Consider the following 18,912-nt stretch of genomic DNA (forward strand, 5'->3'; position numbering starts at 1 on the left):
TGCCCCCGAGAAGGAGGCTCCGCGGCAGAGCAGAAGCTGCCCGGTGGGGGACGCGGTGCGGGAACTTTTTTCCTCAGCCGCCGCCGGCCTGTCACTCGCGCGCCGCGCATGGAGCGGCCCCACGGCGGGGGGGCTGCGGGGGCGCCGAGCCCTGCGGCGCGGTGCTGAGGCGGGGAGACCCCCCTCCCCGGGGGTGGAGCGAGCGGGGTAAATGCTCTGGCTCCACAGGCCGCTGCGGAGTCACGCCGGAGTCACTCGCGGCTCGCTACGCACCGTCCCCGCGGCAGGGTGAGTGAGCGGGCGGGGCGCCCTGGCTTCCCCCTCCTTGGGCGGCGAGCGCGGCTCGGGTCTGGGGCGGCTCCGTGCATCCCGGGTACCGGGGAAGGAGGGACCCCCACCTCGGATCCGCCTGCGGGCGGAACGGGGCGGCCCCCGAGTGTCTCCGGCTGAGCGGGTTTGCGGCTGGTCCCCGCCCCGGGCCGGGGGCAGCCGGCTGGGGGCGAGCCCACCCCCATAAGGGCGCTGCCGGCCGCGCCGGGGGGTTGCGGACCTTCCTGTCCATCCCCTGGGCAGCTTCCACGGCGAAGGCCCCCTCCGGCCTGCGCGCTGCCCGCCGGTCTGCCGCCCCTTGGGGGGACGTGAGCGTGGGTCTGAAATGGCCCTTGTGGGAGCTAACCCCTCCCCTGGTTAGATCCTGTCTGAGTGCTGGGCTGACGGGCGGCGCTGGGCGGACCCTCGGCGTGAAAAATCCTTGTCCCTGTTAGGCGGTTTTTGGTGCTCAGCTGAAATCACGCTGCCTTGTTCAGGTTCTTGTACCTTGCCCTTCACCATGGTGTCTAAGGCCTGGTCTGCAGCAGGAAATTAAGTCTGCTTAACTACATCCCTCAGGGGTGTGAAAAATCCGCCTTAGAGTGGTATAGTTAAGCCAGCCTAAATCCCTGTCTAGGTAGCAGTAGATTAACAGAGGAATTCTTGCATCTCTCTAGTTACGGCCTCTCTGGGAGGATTAGCTAGCTGTGCCAACAGGAGAACCCCTCCTGTTGGCATAGGTAGTGTCTGACTCTACACAGAAGCACTGCAACTGTCCCCATTCAAGTGTAGACAAGTCCTAAGTGCTTGTCTCTCTCTATTATGCGAGTGTTAAGAGTATGTTATAGGAGTTGCGTTTCACAGCTATGTAATTGTTAAAACCGTTGTTAGTCCGAGGGTTGTCCCTTTCTGGCTGTTAGTGGGCCCTCACTTGTGAGCCCAGTCCTGGAAATGGTTCCATGGAGGCATGATGAAGCTCTGTGCATCCATATGGAGCAGGTTGGAGGTGAAGGGGTTGGTGTGGAATGGAGAAAGAGGGATATCAGTGGAAAATGTAGGCAATTGGGATTAAATTCAGTCCTAGTGTAAACAAGCACAGCTGCCATTTTAGACGATGACTATTCAAGTGATTTATGCTAAGGCCAAACTTATTCTTCTGTTTTCTAGATGATTTATCAGGTTCAGAGCAGTTTACAGAGCAAATGATCTCAACCACCTGCCCCCTCCCTCCTGAATACTGGCCTTTGGAAAAACTTTTTACTTTCTCAATTCTCTGATTTTTAGAAATACAATCCCATCTCTTCCATCATATGTATTCCTCCCTGGGAGAAAGAAGTGCTCAAATGTCGAGGGAGAGATTGTAGATGGGTGTATAATAGGACACATACTCTGGTGCTCATCCTGCTTCAATTGAAATCAAGAGGGAACTTTTCTGTAGACTGCAGTGGGAGCAGGATTGAGATTTAATTTCATATTTAGGTCCGTATCCTGAATAGTATAGCCTGCTGTATAGATGCAGCATTCTGTCCATGTTCCACATAGGGCACAAAGAGAGCCACAAATTCAAATGCTGTTAAAATCTTAGTACTAATATGTAGTTCTGCTCATATGCAAGCTCTTTGAGGGTTGATTGATTAAGATATGTTGACAAGAATATTCCCATTCTCTCCGCTCACCCCCTCCGCCTCCAAAGAGAGGCATGGTAGAAACATGACACAGACCAATAAGTATTTTGATCAATTTCCAAGTATAAACAAAACTTCAGATATTGAGGTGGAGGAGGGGTGTGCGTGTGTGTGTAATTGTTTATACCACAATAGCATCTGGAGGTCTCTGCAAAGATCAATGCTCCATTGTGCTAGGTGCTCTACAGACAAACAGATGGTTCTTCCCCAAAGAATTTGCAGCCTAAACAGACAAGATGGACGAAGTGTGGGAGAGACATTATTATTCCCGTTTTACAGAGAGGGAATAGAAACAGAGTGATTACGGCTCAGATGGTGCAGTGAGCTCTGTATAACCCACATGGAGCCCTGCTAATTTCAGCGTGGGTCTGCACTCTTGGTGGCTGCTCATGGTGAGATTATTGCATGGTTGGGGTCTTTTACATGATTTGCCAAGGTCACTCAGGGAGCTGAGAATTGAACCCAGATCTCCTGAGTCCCAACCCAGTGCCTTGGTCCTAGTTCACTGTCTTGATTAGAAGACTATCCTTTCTCATCCTAGATATGTGTATACGTTCTACGTATTAAAGGGAGAGAGCTGTCTACTGGTTAGAGCAGGGACCTGAGAGGTGGAATTCCTGAGTTTTCTTCCTGATTTTGCCAATAACTTACCCTGTGGTATTGGGCAAGTCACTTTATATTTCTGTCTCAGTTCCCCTATCTGTAAAATGCCCTCTGTAAGATAGGCAGATGTCATTATGGTTGGCTAATGCTCATAGGCTGAACATTCTGCGTAAATTAAAAATAGCTGTTAGTGTGTAAACCAGGCCTGTCTGTCTTTGTTTAATCCTCTTGTCCCTGAAAATCACCCTATTTGTAGTCTAAATGGCAGATAAAGAGGAAAGTTCTTCTGACATCCAGGTCACCAAGTGGAAAGGAAGCTGGAATGAGAGACTGTGGCCGCTTTGGCTGAATGCACTGAGAAAAGTGATGCTTCTGTTAGTGGAAATCTTGGATACAAGCAGAGTGGGGGGGGGAAATAATTCTAGAGTCACTGAGCAGCAACCCCCTGTTCATTACAATTAACTTACTATTTATACTGCAGTAGTACATGGAAGCCTCCCAGCAGGGAACAGGCCCCATTGTGTTGAGTGCTGTACACAAACATAACAGCAAAATAGATTATGTGGGGCAGGAATTAAACTGCTGTGTAATAAACTGAGTATCTATGCTGCATTCTGTAACACTGCTGTGCTGTTGCATGGCTTAAGATCCCCAGTGTTGTGTGAAGTAGTTACTTAACATAAGGAATAACAAATGGCTTGAATTAGGGGGCCAGATTCTCCGCTGGTATAATTCAGTTCCCACTAATGTTCAAAGAACTGTGTGGATTTATGCCAGCTGAGAATGTGGCCCTCAGAGCCCAACCCTGAGAGGTACTGGGGACCTACATCTCCTGTGGAAGTAAGTGGAGAGCCATGCTGACTGCGCCAGATAAGGATCTGGCCTTTTATTTTGGCCTCACCTCTCCTCCCTCCCTTCTCCTTCCCCCCTCCCCACCCCCAAATACAAAATTTAAAACCTGGAGGTGAGGGGGGTCCTGTAGAATTCTGTCAAACATAGCTGATGTCTGCTAAATAGTACATTTTCCATAGGGTGGATCTCTCCTTACCTGCCTTGGAAAGTGGGATGGGAGTGTGCATGTATGTGTAATATAGTAGTATTAACTGCTCCAAACTTTTGTAAGTAACACTGGCTTTTGCTCTCCCACGCCTTGGTGGAAAGCCCCGGTTCAGATGAAGATCTGCTTATTTCTGATCATCTGGGATGTCATCAAGAATGGAAAATGTGACAGGAAGGAAGGGTGGCTTTTTTCTCCTGCTAAATATGGAGCGACATTAAAATCTGGGAATAGCAGATACCGGTGTGAAAAGAATCCTGGCCCATTTTAATCTTGCTTCTATTTTAACTAGATCCCAGTGGTTCTTTTGTAAGGTGGGAGGTGAGGGGAAGAGGGGAGTGAAGGAGAGCCTTATACTTTGCTCACCACTCTGCTGTGAGGTTGCTGGTTTTTTTGTTTCTGTTTTTTCTGAACTGAAAGATGCTAACCCTGCTATGGGCGTCCAGAGCTTAATTCAGTGCTGTCCTACAGGCTGAGTGCTCTTCCAGTTTTGAAATTGTTGTGTTTGTTAGAAATTAACCACCTCTCTCTTGCTGTCTGCTGTTGATGATTAGTTTGCTGAGAGCATTCAGGAAGCTATGGAAATGTTTTTGGGTTTTCTCTTGTTTGTTTGGGGATTTCTAGAAAAGAAAGAATAATGGTAGAGAGGATGGCATGCATGTTAGCTAGAACCTGCAATGCTTAGTGCTACAGAACAATCTGACAGATAAGTAAAAGCAATGTTGTCCTTCCTGCAGAGAACTTTTTGTTCTGCTCTTTGTGTTTTAGCCAAAATATATTAATTTTCTAAAATGTTTAACTGCAGATCAACAAGCGCTGCCTTGGTCCCAGCTGTGTGAATGGGACAAAGGGGATTAGGAATTAAACATGCAACCCAACTGCAGCTCCTCTTTTCCTTTTTAATTTTACTTGCAATTGCTCCAGCATGCTCATAGCCATCTAGGTGCCTTTTTTAGTGGTCTTTGCAGCCAGTATGATGAGCAGCCATGTTTGTTCATTTCCTTCTGTCTTCTAAGTCCATTTTCCAGGGTCACTTGTGTGTACTCTCTGCCAGGAGGATTTAATTATTTCCAGCCAGCATCAGAACCAAGCTATTGTCATTCTCTCCATACTGCATGGGATACCTGTGAATTGTGCAATATAGGATCAAATTTCCAAGGCTGTGGGGGGAGAAGAGACATAAGGGCTGGATATCAGTATTTCAGTGCAGGCCTTTTCTCTCCCCCACACCCTTTCTCAGGGATGCCAAGATGTGTTTTTTGTTTGTTTTTGTTTTTTTTGGTGGGCCACCAATGGAAGGGAGAAACCCATTTGATTTCTACCTATAAAAGCCTCTATTTAAATACAGGGTGGATGCGCTTCCAGGTGTGGCCTTTATATTATCCACCATGCTGATATTTAATGACTACATTCTATGCTGCTTTTGGCAGGTGTGGAACCCTCCTTTTCCCTTGAACTAAATGCAATTTGAGGAGTTTCAGGACTGCCCATGAGGGTTTAGGAGAGGGAGGGCAAGTTGTCTTGGTCTGATCCTGGACCTGGGAAGATTGTAAAAATCTGGTTACTGTGGGCCTGGGACAAATTCTGATCTGGCTAACATGAGTGTTAATTCAGTATGACTCCCATGAAACCAGTAGTTACTCCATTGTAAAACTGGAGTGTGTCCTGGGTGCATAGTAGTGTGGTGGGCACAAATGTGGCTATTTTGCTGGAAGTCGGGAGTGTGCATGGACAGGTATTGGTAGTTGTCCACGAGGAGAGACAATGTCTGGAAACACTCCTCCTTTTGCTTCCTCTCTACCCTGTGGGCTTGACTCTGGTGGGGAGGCCTGGCTCAGAGGGATTTTGTGGGTGGGGTAGGGGATCTTGCTGTGAAGCTTTGGGTGGGCTGTGGGTGCTTTCAAAGACTAGGCAAAACACTTTGTCAAATCAGAAGGGACCCTGAGAGGTGTTTCCCATTCCCAGGGGCACCACTTCTCTGGAATCTACCTTGCTGTATTGTTCTTAGACTAATAAAATATGACCCTGAATTCCCTAAAACAAAACACAACAATCAGCTGACAACCTTAGATCAGTGTAATATGCACCACTTTATCAGTCAATACCAACACCAGCATCCTAATGGAACAACCTCTTTAATCCCCCCTGTCCCCAGCCAAATACCAACATCCTCTCCAAACTCCCTTCTCTGGCTTAATCTAGTATGATTGCAAATTATGTTACAGGCTGTGTGTAGTTTAGAAGGAAAGACAATGTTGTGAGCAATGATCGCTCAGACTGCAGTGCTGCTGGTTAGTATTGCAAAATATTCTTGATGTGTGAGAGGTGCAAGTATGAGGAGTTGTGAGAGCTGCAGTGGTGATATGCCAGAGCTCCCTGCTCATCACTTTTTCAGATGAGACTTAAACCACTAGGCACTGACCTCTTGTGATCACTAATAGTCCTGTGACACTTTGGAGTAGACTCATTGTCATCCATGCCCTGGTTTATTAAATCTGGTTGGCCAAAATTTCCCAGTTCCTGTTTTAAGATCTTGTAGAGTTACTGTGCCTTAACCAGTTGTTGCTTCCTGTGCAACTGGCATTAACTGGTGTGCTGGGCTAGCACTATTCTGGTGGCATTATTAGTTTCTGCAGTATAGAACGTTATGAAAGATTCTCTAGTTTAACCATAAACTTTAAGCCACATGCAGAAATCACTAAATGAAATTCTGTGGCCTCTGTTATGCAGGATGTCAGCCGGATAAAATGAATTCTGTAAGCTTTCATTTAAGATAAAATGTAGCACTGCCATTAATGTTGCGGAGTAAAGCTTTCAAACTTGACCAGGTATAGGGATGTCTTCCAAAGTCTGCAAACAGGCAGAAGAATAGAGCTGAGGCCCCCATCTTGCATTTAGGTATCTCAACAGTGAGGTTGGCTTCTGTAAACCTCTGCAATACAATTTCCACATGGTTCAAGTGGTCTTGCCAGGAGTCATTAAAGATACCGAAGTCATCTGCGTAGGCCCTGATGAAGGCATGCAAACCCAGCAGCACTTCTGTGACAAGCCTCTGAAAAGGTTGCCCTTGCATTAATTAATCCAAAAGGCAAAACCTTAAATGTGTACAGGACAGATTCCACTATGAAAGATGATTTTTCTTGGGCATCAGCATCCAAGGGCATTTGCTAATATCCACAAGCCACATCCAGAGTATTTATGCACTCCTCAGTAGGTCCACTGTTCTGGGTGTGGAGCGTAAGGATAAGGTTGGATGATAGCATTTAGCGTTAAAACTCATGAGATTGTGTGGATTTTTGATCCCTTTTAAGTACCATCACAATAGGAGATGCCCAGGGGCTTTTCGATTTAGCAGTCACCCCATTCCTATAGCATGCTTTCTGCTGCCTCCTAAATCTTTTTGCATTTCTCCTTTAGCATGGTGTGCTCTGCTAGGGGCAGGGCATGGCCCTGTAGTTTCTATGGAATGCACTATTTTCATAGTTAAACCTGGTAGGCTGGAAAACACCCGCCTCTGGTATTTCAGGGCCAGCATGGCGGACCAGCATCTCCTGCTTTTGAGTCAGCAAACCAAACAGTATTCACTGCCATCTTTCTTCTATGGTAAGCTTTTAATCTATTGACATGTACTGTTTGCACAGCTCTTCTGCCTTGGGATTTCATTACATTAGAAGTGACCTCATTTGCACTGTCTACCATCTCAAAATGTCCTTCCAAACAATCTTACATCTTGTTCTTCCTCACTGGAATCAACAACACAATGTCACCCATCTCAAAAGATCTTTCTCCAGCATGCTTGTTGTACCAAGATTTCTGAAATGCCTAAGTTCGTCAGTCTTTAATTTCTCTTTAAAATGAGTGACATGCTCCCTTACAGGCTGTCCAGACTCTACTGTACTCCCTTTCCGAGAGCCTCAAATTAAATGTAAAGGTCCCCTCACCTGTCTCCTGTAAAGGAGATCAAAGGGGGCAGACCTTATAGACTCCTGGGGTAATGCCTGTATGTGAATAACAAGTAAGGGAGCAACACATCTCAGTCATTCTCTTACTAGGTAACATACATCCTCAGCATAGACTTCAGTGTCCCATTGAGTCTTTCTATCAGACCATTAGTTTCCGAATGATAGGGAGCAACCTTTATATACCTCACTCCACCCAACTCTTATAACTCTTTTGAAAATGACAGACATGAAATTTGCACCATGGTCTGACGAGATTTCCTTGGGGAAAACCTACTGTGCTAAAAATGATAAATAGGGCAGCAGCATAGGTGCTGGAATAACTTTTATAGTGGGGGTGCTGAGAGCTACTGAACCAAACTGTAAACCATGTATATAATGGAAATCACTTCAAGACGGGGTGCTGCAGCACCCGCTGCCCCCTAGTTCCAGCACCTATATGCAGCAGCCACAGTTTCAGCTTGTACATTAGCTAGATCTGTGATTTCAGGGTAACTAGTGGCAGAATCTACTGCAACCTGTGTATATATTTGTGTGTATATACGCGCACTTTTTTTTTCCATTTCTGGAAGGTCTCGGTAGGACCTTCTCTTTTGGCCAGGATGTAACACCTTCTATTGGAGATCAGCACTTCACACTAGTTAATGTCTCTTCTATCTGATGATTTATACAGTTACAGAGGCTTACAATGCAACCACTCAATTAATACCTTATGTGGGATACAGATGTTATAAATAAGATTAATGGATAGAACAACTTACAAACATTCCATAAAGTCTAAGTATTAAACACACACTTACAATTCTACTATATATTTTACCAGTACTAATGCACAGGTGCACTGGACTGATTTTGGCCATGGTGTTTGTCAGTGTTCCACCGAGGCTTGGGGACTTTAGGCTGAGCTGGCACCTGGGCTGTCAGCATCACATGTGCTATCAGCTATCTATCTTCTTTCTGTCTGTAATCTGACTGCACACTCTTGCTATTTAGAGCTGCATTTCACTGGTGGGTGAAAGGTGGATTAGATGTGTATAGATACAGATGTCCTGTGTGTGTGTTTGTGTGTGAGAAGTGCTTTGGGGTTGAAAAAAGATTTGGACATCTACATGGATAATGAGAGCATCAGAAATTACATTAAGTAGGATTAATATTACAGGTATGGGATATAAACTCTTGTGCTCAATCACTACTGAGGGGATTAGGAAGAAAGATCCCCTATATGCAGGCTATTCCAGGGTTTCATGTACCTTTCTCTGAAGCAGCTGATACAGCTACTGCCAGATACTGGTCTGATGTTGCAATTCCTATGGTTCTAACTTTTGGGATGAAAGGCACAAAATTTAGTATTTATTAAGAAACCTCTTCATGACTCTGAGAACCCTATCTTCAGATACAGTAACTCCTGATTTAACGTCCCGCTTAATGTTGTTTCAGTGTTACGTCCGTGGTCATTTAGGATATGTGCTCGTTTAAAGTTGTGCAGTGCTCCCTTATAACGTTGTTTGGCTGCCTGCTTGTAAGATTCTGTGGAAGAGCAGTGACTTTACAAGGGAGCATTGCACGATTTTCGCTTCTCCGCCTCCTCCCCCTCCCTCCCAGGGTTGCGTCTCCACTCCTCCCTCTCCCAGAAAGTCCTAAGCGCCACCAAACAGTGTATGTGGGGGGGTATGTGGCGTGCTCTGGAGAGGAGGTGAAGTAGGGGTGGGAAGAGGGGGGCCTGGCGTGGAGCAGGGACAGGAAGAGGCTGGCCTGGAGCATTCCCAGCAAAGTCCGAGCCTGTTCTCTGGGGAAGCTGCCGCTGCTGCTGCAAAGGTGCTTCCTAGCATCCTTGCCTTGGGGCGGGCTGTGCCTATGTTGGGTAAGCCAGGGGCACTTCCCAACCGCAGTACAGTATATAATGCCTTTTGTCTACCCTAAAAGAATTTATTTGGAACCTAACCCTGTATTTACATTAAATCTTATGGTAAAATTGGATTTGTTTAACATTTTCACTTAAAGTTGCATTTTTCAGGAACATAACTACAATATTAAGTGAGGAGTTACTGTATTAATTATGTGGTCTTATTGGGAACTGTTAGCATTAGTGTGAAGCAGTGCCTTGAAACCTGTATGTACAATCAAAGCTCAGGGAAAGCTTTCCCGTATCCTGAAAATACTTGTTTCCTGTAGAATGCCACCTCCAGCTACATGTCTCCCCTACTATCACTCCTAATCGTTCCTGTCCTTCATATCATCGTCTGTGTTCTTGGTTAACTATCTGCCAAGTTCCCTCTTCTCCACTAAAATGCTCCTGGAAACCTCTGCAAAGACTATCCACAGCCTTCTATCTTTTACTTGCCTGTGGTGTTGGACTGTAATGTAGGAACTAGGATTTCTCCTGCATATGCGGAATACAAAATTGATATAATTCTAGACACCCCAGTGATGATTTGGACCCCAATGTGCTGGGCATTGTAGTACGGGTAGTTTCTGGCCTGAAGATCTTACAGTGTAAATAGGTAACATAGACAAAAGTGTGTGTGGGGGGGAAAATGATGCGACATATATGCAGAATGATGGTGGGCAAAAGTCATTTTTGTTCCAATTTTTTTTCCTTTCAGTTTTAAATTTGCATTACAAGAGATGAGGTTGGGTGAAGGGATGAGTTAACTGGAGCAATGGTGTGGTATAGACAGAGGCTCATTGAACCTGGAGAGAAGGGGAAAGGGCTGGGAGTGTGTCTCTCAGATCAAAGGACCTGGGTGGGGAGGGTGCAGCTTGGGCCAATCAGTAAATTGACGAAGGTGCCCAGAGTTAATATTCCAAGTCAGTCTGATCTCACCAGTATGGAGGGAGAGAGTCCTTCTGATGACATGGGCTGTGTTACTCCTCCTTTGGAGCTTTTTTTTTTTTTTTTTTTTTTTAAATTATCTCCTCTGAGCACATATGGCTGGGGTAGGTGGCAGGATGGGGCTAGTGCCCTAGGCATGTCTGCCTCCAGGGCTTGAGAAATGGGGCTTCATACCTGGTCCTTGTTTCTGCTCCCAGGGCTTATTAATAAAGTTTCCATAAATATTTCAGACATGACTTGAGCATGAGAACTGGCGATGAAATTGAGTAGGAACAAAGTGATATTAACAAGTAAGGTTTTCATTGTGTAATCAGAGATGACATCTACTGTACATAGTAAGTTAGATTTCAGAGTTCTTTCCATTTTAATAGTCTAAGCGTTTTTTTGCATGAATAGGATCTTCAGTGTTGCTTTAAGTGATTTCCCAACTCCCTTTTAAACTTAAGTCCTCTCATCCACCCATAAACAAATGCTAGCAGAGCTTCTTGTTGGAAAATCTTGTCTCACCACCCCAGCCTTACGGGCTGTTAGGTTGTTGCATGGATCTGTAAGATCCACTCTAACATTACTGCTGGCTTAGTGTAAAGCATTAAGATTGTCTGTGGATTTGGGTTAGTGGAACCTTGGGCTTGCGACTTCTGTTTTTCACAGAGGCGCATACAAATGGCTGCGACAACTTGTGATATCTAAGATGGTAAGCAGATGATAAAATGTGGGGGGAGACTTCAGATGATCTGAAGCCCTCAGATTGTGCACACGGCTAAATTATATAGTCAGTTTTATTACTGATGTAATATTTACTACTGATGTAATATTTACTAATCTGTAATCATCAAAAGCACAAATTAAGCACAGGAACGTTAGTACAACTATTTTGTTTAATCAAACCTATGTATTAACATATATATTTCTAAATGATTACTGTAATATACAAACAAAAATATATCTAAGTTCAAGGGGTGCGAGAACATATTTTGAGAACCTAAGGGATGCAGACTGCTGTAAAGGTTAAGAACCACTGTTGTAGGTGCTGTACAGATGCCTAATAGAGACAGTTCTTACTGTGGGAGCTTACAACCTAAATACACAAGACGGACAAAGGATAGGAAGGGAAACAGACACAGGGGGGAAGTGACTTGCCTAGGTTCATGCTATAGGTCAGTGGCAGAGCCACAGGAACAATTAGAATAGAACCAATGTCATTTAAGTCTCAGTCCTGTGTCCTGTCAGCTGGACCACACTGCCCTTATCCTTCACACCCCATTCCCTTAGTTCAGGGGTCTCAAAGTCCCAGCCCACAGGCCATCTGCAGCCTGAGAACCTCCCCACTGCAGCCTGCGGAGGAGAGACCCATGCAGCCACACTGCTGGCTCTGTCTGCTGCAGGCACTGGCCCCCCATTGGCTGGGGGAGAGGGACCGAAATACCATCACTAGTCGCCGAGCAGGGTCAGCCATGGAGGCAGCATCGTTAGGTGTTGGGCAGAGGCAGCTTCATGTTTTTCCACAGTATAAAGTTGTACGACAGTTTTATTATTTCTAAGAAGTTCTAAATAAAAAATACGATATAAATGTTTTATTTTCTGAACACTATCTTCAGAGATGACATTGGCCTGCTGGGAGGATTTGAGGCCTGGCACTGGCCCTAAGGTAAATTGAGTTTGAGACCCCTGCCTTAGTTTGTTTAAACTTGTTACCTTTGATTTCAAATTTAATTTTTGAGCTTCTTGAGATGTTGACTGTGTGTACAGCACTCAGCATAATGGGACCCCCTCATCTTGACTGGAACTTCCTGGTACCACCTCTGTACTGCTAATACTAATGGCAGTGGAAAGGAGAGGAAATGGCAGGGTCAAGACTGAAATGTATTCAGGTCCTGATCCAATGGGAGTCTTTTTTATTGACTTTAGTGGGATTTGGATCAGGTTCTAAAAGAGTTGTGTGGGTAATAAGGGTTACAATAGTAGGGGGTGTCACAGATTAGGTTTGAAGTGTTGATTTATTTAAATACCAATTAAAGTACTAGAACTGCCTCATATCCTCCAGAAGTAGCTGAAGGGGATGTCTTTCTGCTGCTTCTGGTCAAGAGGGATTGAGCAGTGGACCCCAGCTCTTATTTCTCCTCCTTGCTGGACTGTTTGGCTATCCTTTTTTTGCCCTAGTTCAAATGATTATAACTGGAGAGTTTGAGAATAAGAAAATCCTTTGGCATCACTGGACCTTCCCACTGAGCCCTACTACCTTATACAATGATCCTTTCTATTGTAGAAGCTGTATAGGTACAGGTTGGGTCAATAACTGAATCAGAAAATAACTTCAGAACACAGATGAGCAGAAGCCCCAGCATGGTGTTAGATGGTGCTGTGCTTCTTAAGATAACATCTGTCTAATGAAACATAGAGATGAGATCCTTACCATTAGTGACTGCTACAGATCCTATGGCACTTTGTGGTGCATGGCATTCTGTCTCTTTTCCCTTTTATTTGGATACGAAATTCCTCTATTTCCTTTCCTAAACTTTGGTGTAGCACTCTAAACAGCTTCTACTTTCTGCTCCAGGAGTTGAGTTGTCAGTATTACATGATTTGGTAAAGTGATTTTGGTACTTAATTATATTGTAGAAGGGCCCAAGCTGCAAAATCCAGATTTTGGTTCTTAAACTTCCTCACTTCCCTTCCAGAGATGGTCATGTCCAGGGTCTGGTTTATACATAATGTCTATAGACATATAAGCACCTAGATACTACATAAACATAAGACAGCAGTCACCATGCTATCTAGGTGTTTCAATATAACCATGAAGTATATGTGTATGTATTGCATGTTGTGTTGTGTTTTATTTACTAAATTAGATTTATCTCACCTGAACTCTACCTCTGAACCCCATCTCCCTTGGGACTATGAAGCTGGTTAGGGGTGGGAATCATAGAATTGTAGGACTAGAGGAGACCTCAAGAGGTCATCTAGTCCAATCCCTTGCATTTAGGGCAGGACTAGATATTCTGGACTATCTCTGACAGGTGTTTGTCTAATCTGCTCTTAAAAATCTCAAATGACGGAGATTCCACACCCTCTCTAGGCAATTTATTCCAGTGCTTAACCACCCTGACAGGAAGTTTTTCCTGATATCCAACCTAAACCACCTTTGCTGCAACTTAAGCCCATTGCTTCTTGTCCTAGCCTTAGAGGTTAAGGGGAATAATTTTTTTCCCCTCCTTCTTGTAATAATCTTTTTGTGCTTGAAAACTATTACCAAGTCCTCTGTCTTCCCTTCTCCAGACTAAACAAACCCAATTTTTTTCAATTTTCTCTCATAGGTTATGTTTTCTAGACCTTTAATAATTGTTGTTGCTCTTCTCTGGACTTTCCCCAAATCTTTCCTGAAATGTAGTGCCCGGAACTGGACACAATGCTCCAGTTGAGGCCTAATCAATGTGTAGTAGAGTGGAAGAATTACCACTTCTATTTTGCTTTCAGCACTCCAGCAATACATTTCAAAATGATGTTTGTTATTTTTGCAACAGTGTTACATTGTTGAGTCATTTAGCGATCCACTAAGACCCCCACATCCCTTTTTGCAGTACTCCTTTTTAGGCAGTTATTTCCCATTTTGTATGTGTGCAACTGATTGATTGTTCCTTTATAAATGGAGTACTTTACATTTGTCCTTATTGAATTTCATTCTGTTTACTTCAGACCATTTCTCCAGTTTGTGCAGATCATTTTGCATTTTAATCTTATCCTCCAAACCACTTGTAACACTCCCAGTTGGGTATCGTCCGCAAACTTTATAAGTGTACTCTCCATGCCATTATCTTAATCATTGATGAAGATATTGAGCAGAACTGGACTCAGAACCAATCGCTGCAGGACCCCACTGGATATGCCCTTCCAGCTTGACAATGAACCACTGATAACTACTCTCTGGAAATAATTTTCCAACCAGTTATGCATCTGCCTTATTATGATTCCATCTAGGTTGTATTTCCATGATTTTTTTGAGTAGGACCCTACCAAATTCACAATCCATTTTGGTCAATTTCACAGTCATAGGATTTTAAAAATAATAAATTTTGTGATTTCAGCTATTTAAATCTAAAATGTCATGGTGTTGTAATTGTAGGGGTCCTAACCCAAAAAGGAGGAGTGGGAGGGGGGTCACAAGCTTATTGTAGGGGTGATTTCAGTACTGCTACCCTTACTTCTGCACTGCTGCTGGTGGTTCTGCCTTCAGAGCTGTGTTCCCGGCCAGGAGCTGCTGCTGCAGAACTACCACCAGCAGTAGCGCAGAAGTAAGGATGGCATGATATGGTATTGCCACCCTTACTTCAATGCTGCTGGTGGGGTGCTGCCTTTAAATCTGGACGCGCAGTCAACAGCTGCCATTCTCCGGCTGCCCAGCTCTGAAGGCAGCACAGAAGTAATGGTGGCAATACCATCATCTCCCTAAAATAACCTTGCAGCTCCCCTGCCACTCCCTTTTGGGTCAGGACCCCCCAGTTTGAGAAATGATGGTCTCCCCTGTGAAATCTATATAGCATAGGGTAAAGGCACACAAAAACCAGAATTCACAAGGGGAGACCAGATTTCACAGCCCGTGATGTGTATTTCATGGCTGTGAATTTGGTAGGACCCTATTTATGAGATCATGCGAGACAGTATCAAAAGCCTTACTAAAGTCAAGATATACCACGTCTACTGCTTCTCTTCTCCCATCCCCCAGTAGGGTGACCAGATGTCTTGATTTTATAGGGACAGTCCTGATATTACCCCCCACCCCATCCCGATTTTTCACATGTGTTGTCTGGTCACCCTATCCATAAGGCTTGTTACCCTATTGAAGAGAGCTGTTAGATTGGTTTGACACAATTTGTTCTTGACAAATCTATGCTTACTGTTACTTATCACCTTATTACCTTCTATGTGTTTGCAAATTGGTTGTCCTTATTTCCCTTTTTATAGATGTGCACTATATATGCCCTTTTCCGGTACTCTGGAATCTCTCCCATCTTCTATGACTTTTTTCAAAGATAGTTGCTAAAGGCTCCGATATCACCTCAGTCATCTCCTTGAGTATTCTAGGATATACTTCATCAGGCCCTGGTGACTTGAAGACATCTGTATCTAAATAATTAACTTGTTCTTTCCCTATTTTAGTCTCTGATCCTACCTCACTTTCACTGGCATTCACTATGTTAGACATCCAATCACTACTAATCTTTTTGGTGAAAACTAAAACAAAAAATCATGCAACACTTCTGCCATTTCCACATTTTCTGTTGTTCTGCCCCCACCTATTGAGTAATGAGTCTATCCTGTCCTTGGTCTTCCTTTTGCTTGTAATGTGTTTGTAGAATGTTTTCTGGTTACCCGTTAGGTTTCTGGCTAGTTTAATCTCATTTTGTGTCTTGGCCTTTAATTTTGTCCCTGCAAATTTATATTTGTTTATATTAATCCTTTGTAATTTGACCTAGTTTCCACTTTTTGTAGGACTCTTTTTTGAGTTTCAGATCATCGAAGAGCTCCTGGTTAAGCCAGGTGGTGTCTCTTGCCATATTTCCCATTTTTCTTACACTGTTTGCTCTTGTGCTATTGATAATATCTCTTTTGTGAGATAAACAGTTGCTAGTTTTGGTTCTGGTTTTGTTACAAGCTAAATTAAAAAAAACATTTTTTTCTTCATCCTTCCCACCCTTAAATGTGGCAATCCCTCCATCAACCCAAGAAGTAATACGCTGCTCTGAGAGACAGAACAGGCAATATTCGCTCCTGTATCAGTGATATGTTTAAGGTGCAGTGTGGCAAGACCATCAGGACTAGAAGCAGGATCTGTATGACTGGAAAGGGAAGATTCCAGTTTGTCACAAGAACAGACAGTACTTTCTTCTATTCTTCATTGTAGCATTTAGAAGTCCCAACGGAGATTGGGGCTCCTGTGACCTGAGGTACCTTGAGTAGCCCACACCTGAGAATGGGAAGAGAGCAGATTCCCCCAGAATGGGTGGTTAACACAAGTTAGAGTCACCAACCAGTCACAAACTGTGCTCCTGATTCCCCCATTGGTTATCAAGAAGCCCCCTTTATTGCATTCCAGTCTCTGACTCCCAATCAGCAAATAGGTCTAGTAAAGTGAGAAATTATTTAAGTCTGTTCACTATAGAAAATGTTCTGATCCCCAAAGGGCCAGCCACATAACCAGATCAATACTTGTTTGGATCTTGCCCAAAATACCACACTACCAGCTAGTCCTTTAGTATCTAAAACTAATGGTTTTATTATGAAAGAGAAGTATTGTTAAACGGGTAAAGTAATCAGTTACATTCGTAGGACTTCATAGTCCACATGTCAGGTTCTTAGCAGCACTGGTAAGTTTGCTGGCTTGTAAAGTCCTTCTGGAACACATCCAGAGCTTGGATGTGTCTCAGTCCTTTGTGCAGAGCTTCAGTTTGTAGAGCAGTTATTCCCGAGGTGAGAAGCAGGATTGAAGACAAAATGCAGCTTCCTTTTTATATTCTTTGCCATATGGCTTATACATTTTTTTTTTGTCCCAAACGTAAACTCACAGTGCATGAAATGAAAAAACTCTTGGAGTTTCCTGTCCACAGACATGTCCCTATGTGTCCTGCTGACTCGTAGATGTAGCCCCCAGCTTCTCTCAATGGGTTAATTGTACAGCCAATTGCCCTTAGTATAGAATCATTAAGGTTGGAAGGGAACTCAGGAGATCATCTAGTCCAACCCCCTGCTTAAAGCAGGACCGATCCCCACTTCCCTAAATGGCCTCCTCAAAGATTGAACTCACAACCCTGGGTTTAGCAGGTCAATGCTCAAACCACTGAGCTATCCCTCCCCCCTTGATGTGCCTTCAAACAGACTAGATAATGCTGATGCCAATCTGTCTGGGGGTGTCCCCCAGAAACACAGCACAGGTTTGAGATGCGCATATATCACACATGTATAACTCCATCATACAGAGATGACGCATATGTATAGACAAGGTTGTCGTGCTTACCAAATTTAACTTTTCCACTGATACCTTACGTGGCAAATCTTGTAAGATTTATTGCTATTTATAATATTGATATCAATAATATAAATGGTCACTCATATTACATGCATCATAACGGCTCTGTTGTGTGAGGCACTGTACAACCAGGCTTGACAGATTTTTTTAATAACTTGTATAATATGTTTAAGCTTTTTTTTGTTTTTATAGATATAAATTCTCCCAGTTGTGGAACATTGAGTGGGTCAGACAACTATTTAGTGACAGTAGATTTTGAGATTCAAAAAGTTACAATTTATTAATGGTAATAAAAACTTTATATTTTGATATGTGATGTTGACTAAGTATCCTTAAATGAAACTCTTAAATTCTCAAACGACAAGGTTTTTTTCTTTGCTTGTCTGTAAATGTTGATTATCAACAGAAGTATTTTTTTATTTGTTTTTTTTTTTTTTTTTTTTTTTTTTTGGTGAAATTGACATTTACAGATAAAAATTTAATCCTTCTAAGCCTATCCATAGTGAGAGATGGTATCTTCCTCAAATAGCTCACAATCTAAATTGATAAGTCCAGCAAAGGGTGGAAAGAGAAATGGAGGCAAAGAAAGGGGAAGTGACTCATCCAAATTACACAGCAGGTGAGTTGAAGGATCAGGTGTAGAATTCTGCCCTTTTAAGTCCCAGTCCAGTCTCCAGTACACTGCCTCTAACATTTCTTCTGTCCCTTGGAAGTCTCAATACACTAGAATTTAAAGAAGTGATAATGTGTGTGGAAAAGCTACTTTAAATAACCTTTAGAAGCCTCTAATCAAAAAGTGCATTGGTTGTGATTTCTATCTTCCCCTAAGTTCTGCACACTCGGACTCATAAGTACTTGTACAGCCAGAAAGTAAAATTTATAAAATTATTTTTTCTGCAAGATTTGTGATATATTCAGTACACATGATCTAATAAGGTATAAAAGGTCTATTAATGCTTGTTTAAAGGACCAGCATATCTGCCTATGGCCTCACCACCTGTCAGTAATAAAGCCTTCGTACCACATCAACAGATAGTCCTCTCTCATTAGAATGCCTGAAGTCGGACTCTCAAATCCATATTTAGGCACCTACATAAAAGTGCCTGAATACATTTTGTCCCCTTTCAGAGTTCCTGAGCTTCCACAACCCCTAGTAAAAGTCTAAAAGAGTTGCAGGAGTTCATCACCTTTGAAAACAACTCACCTTTTTTTAGGTAGCCTAACGATTTAGGAGTATAAGTTTAGGCCTCAGTATATTTATGAGTATGTGGATTCTCAATTGCTGGCAGTTTTTAAATCAAGTTTGGATGTCTTTATAAAACATCTAGTTCAAATGAATCATTTTGCGGAAGTTCTCTGACCTGTGTTACACAGGAGGTCAGACTTAGATTATCACAGTGCTCCCTTGTGTCCTTAGAATCTATGAATAATATAATCACAGTGGT

The 18,912-nt window shown here is 43.4% G+C and overlaps 1 protein-coding gene across 2 annotated transcripts in view; it reads left to right on the top strand.

Annotated features, from left to right (window-relative positions):
* Positions 1-132: 132 nt before the first annotated feature.
* PTPRA (protein tyrosine phosphatase receptor type A) overlaps positions 133-18,912 on the top strand; it is a 256,654-nt gene continuing 237,874 nt past the window's right edge. For both annotated transcript variants that reach the window (XM_050943359.1, XM_050943357.1), the window contains exon 1: positions 133-288. The gene's annotated coding sequence lies outside the window, so the exon portion shown is untranslated. The remainder of the gene's footprint in view (positions 289-18,912) is intronic.

The sequence above is a fragment of the Gopherus flavomarginatus genome, chromosome 3 (genome assembly GCF_025201925.1).
Source record: "Gopherus flavomarginatus isolate rGopFla2 chromosome 3, rGopFla2.mat.asm, whole genome shotgun sequence".
Taxonomy (NCBI): Eukaryota; Metazoa; Chordata; order Testudines; family Testudinidae; genus Gopherus; species Gopherus flavomarginatus.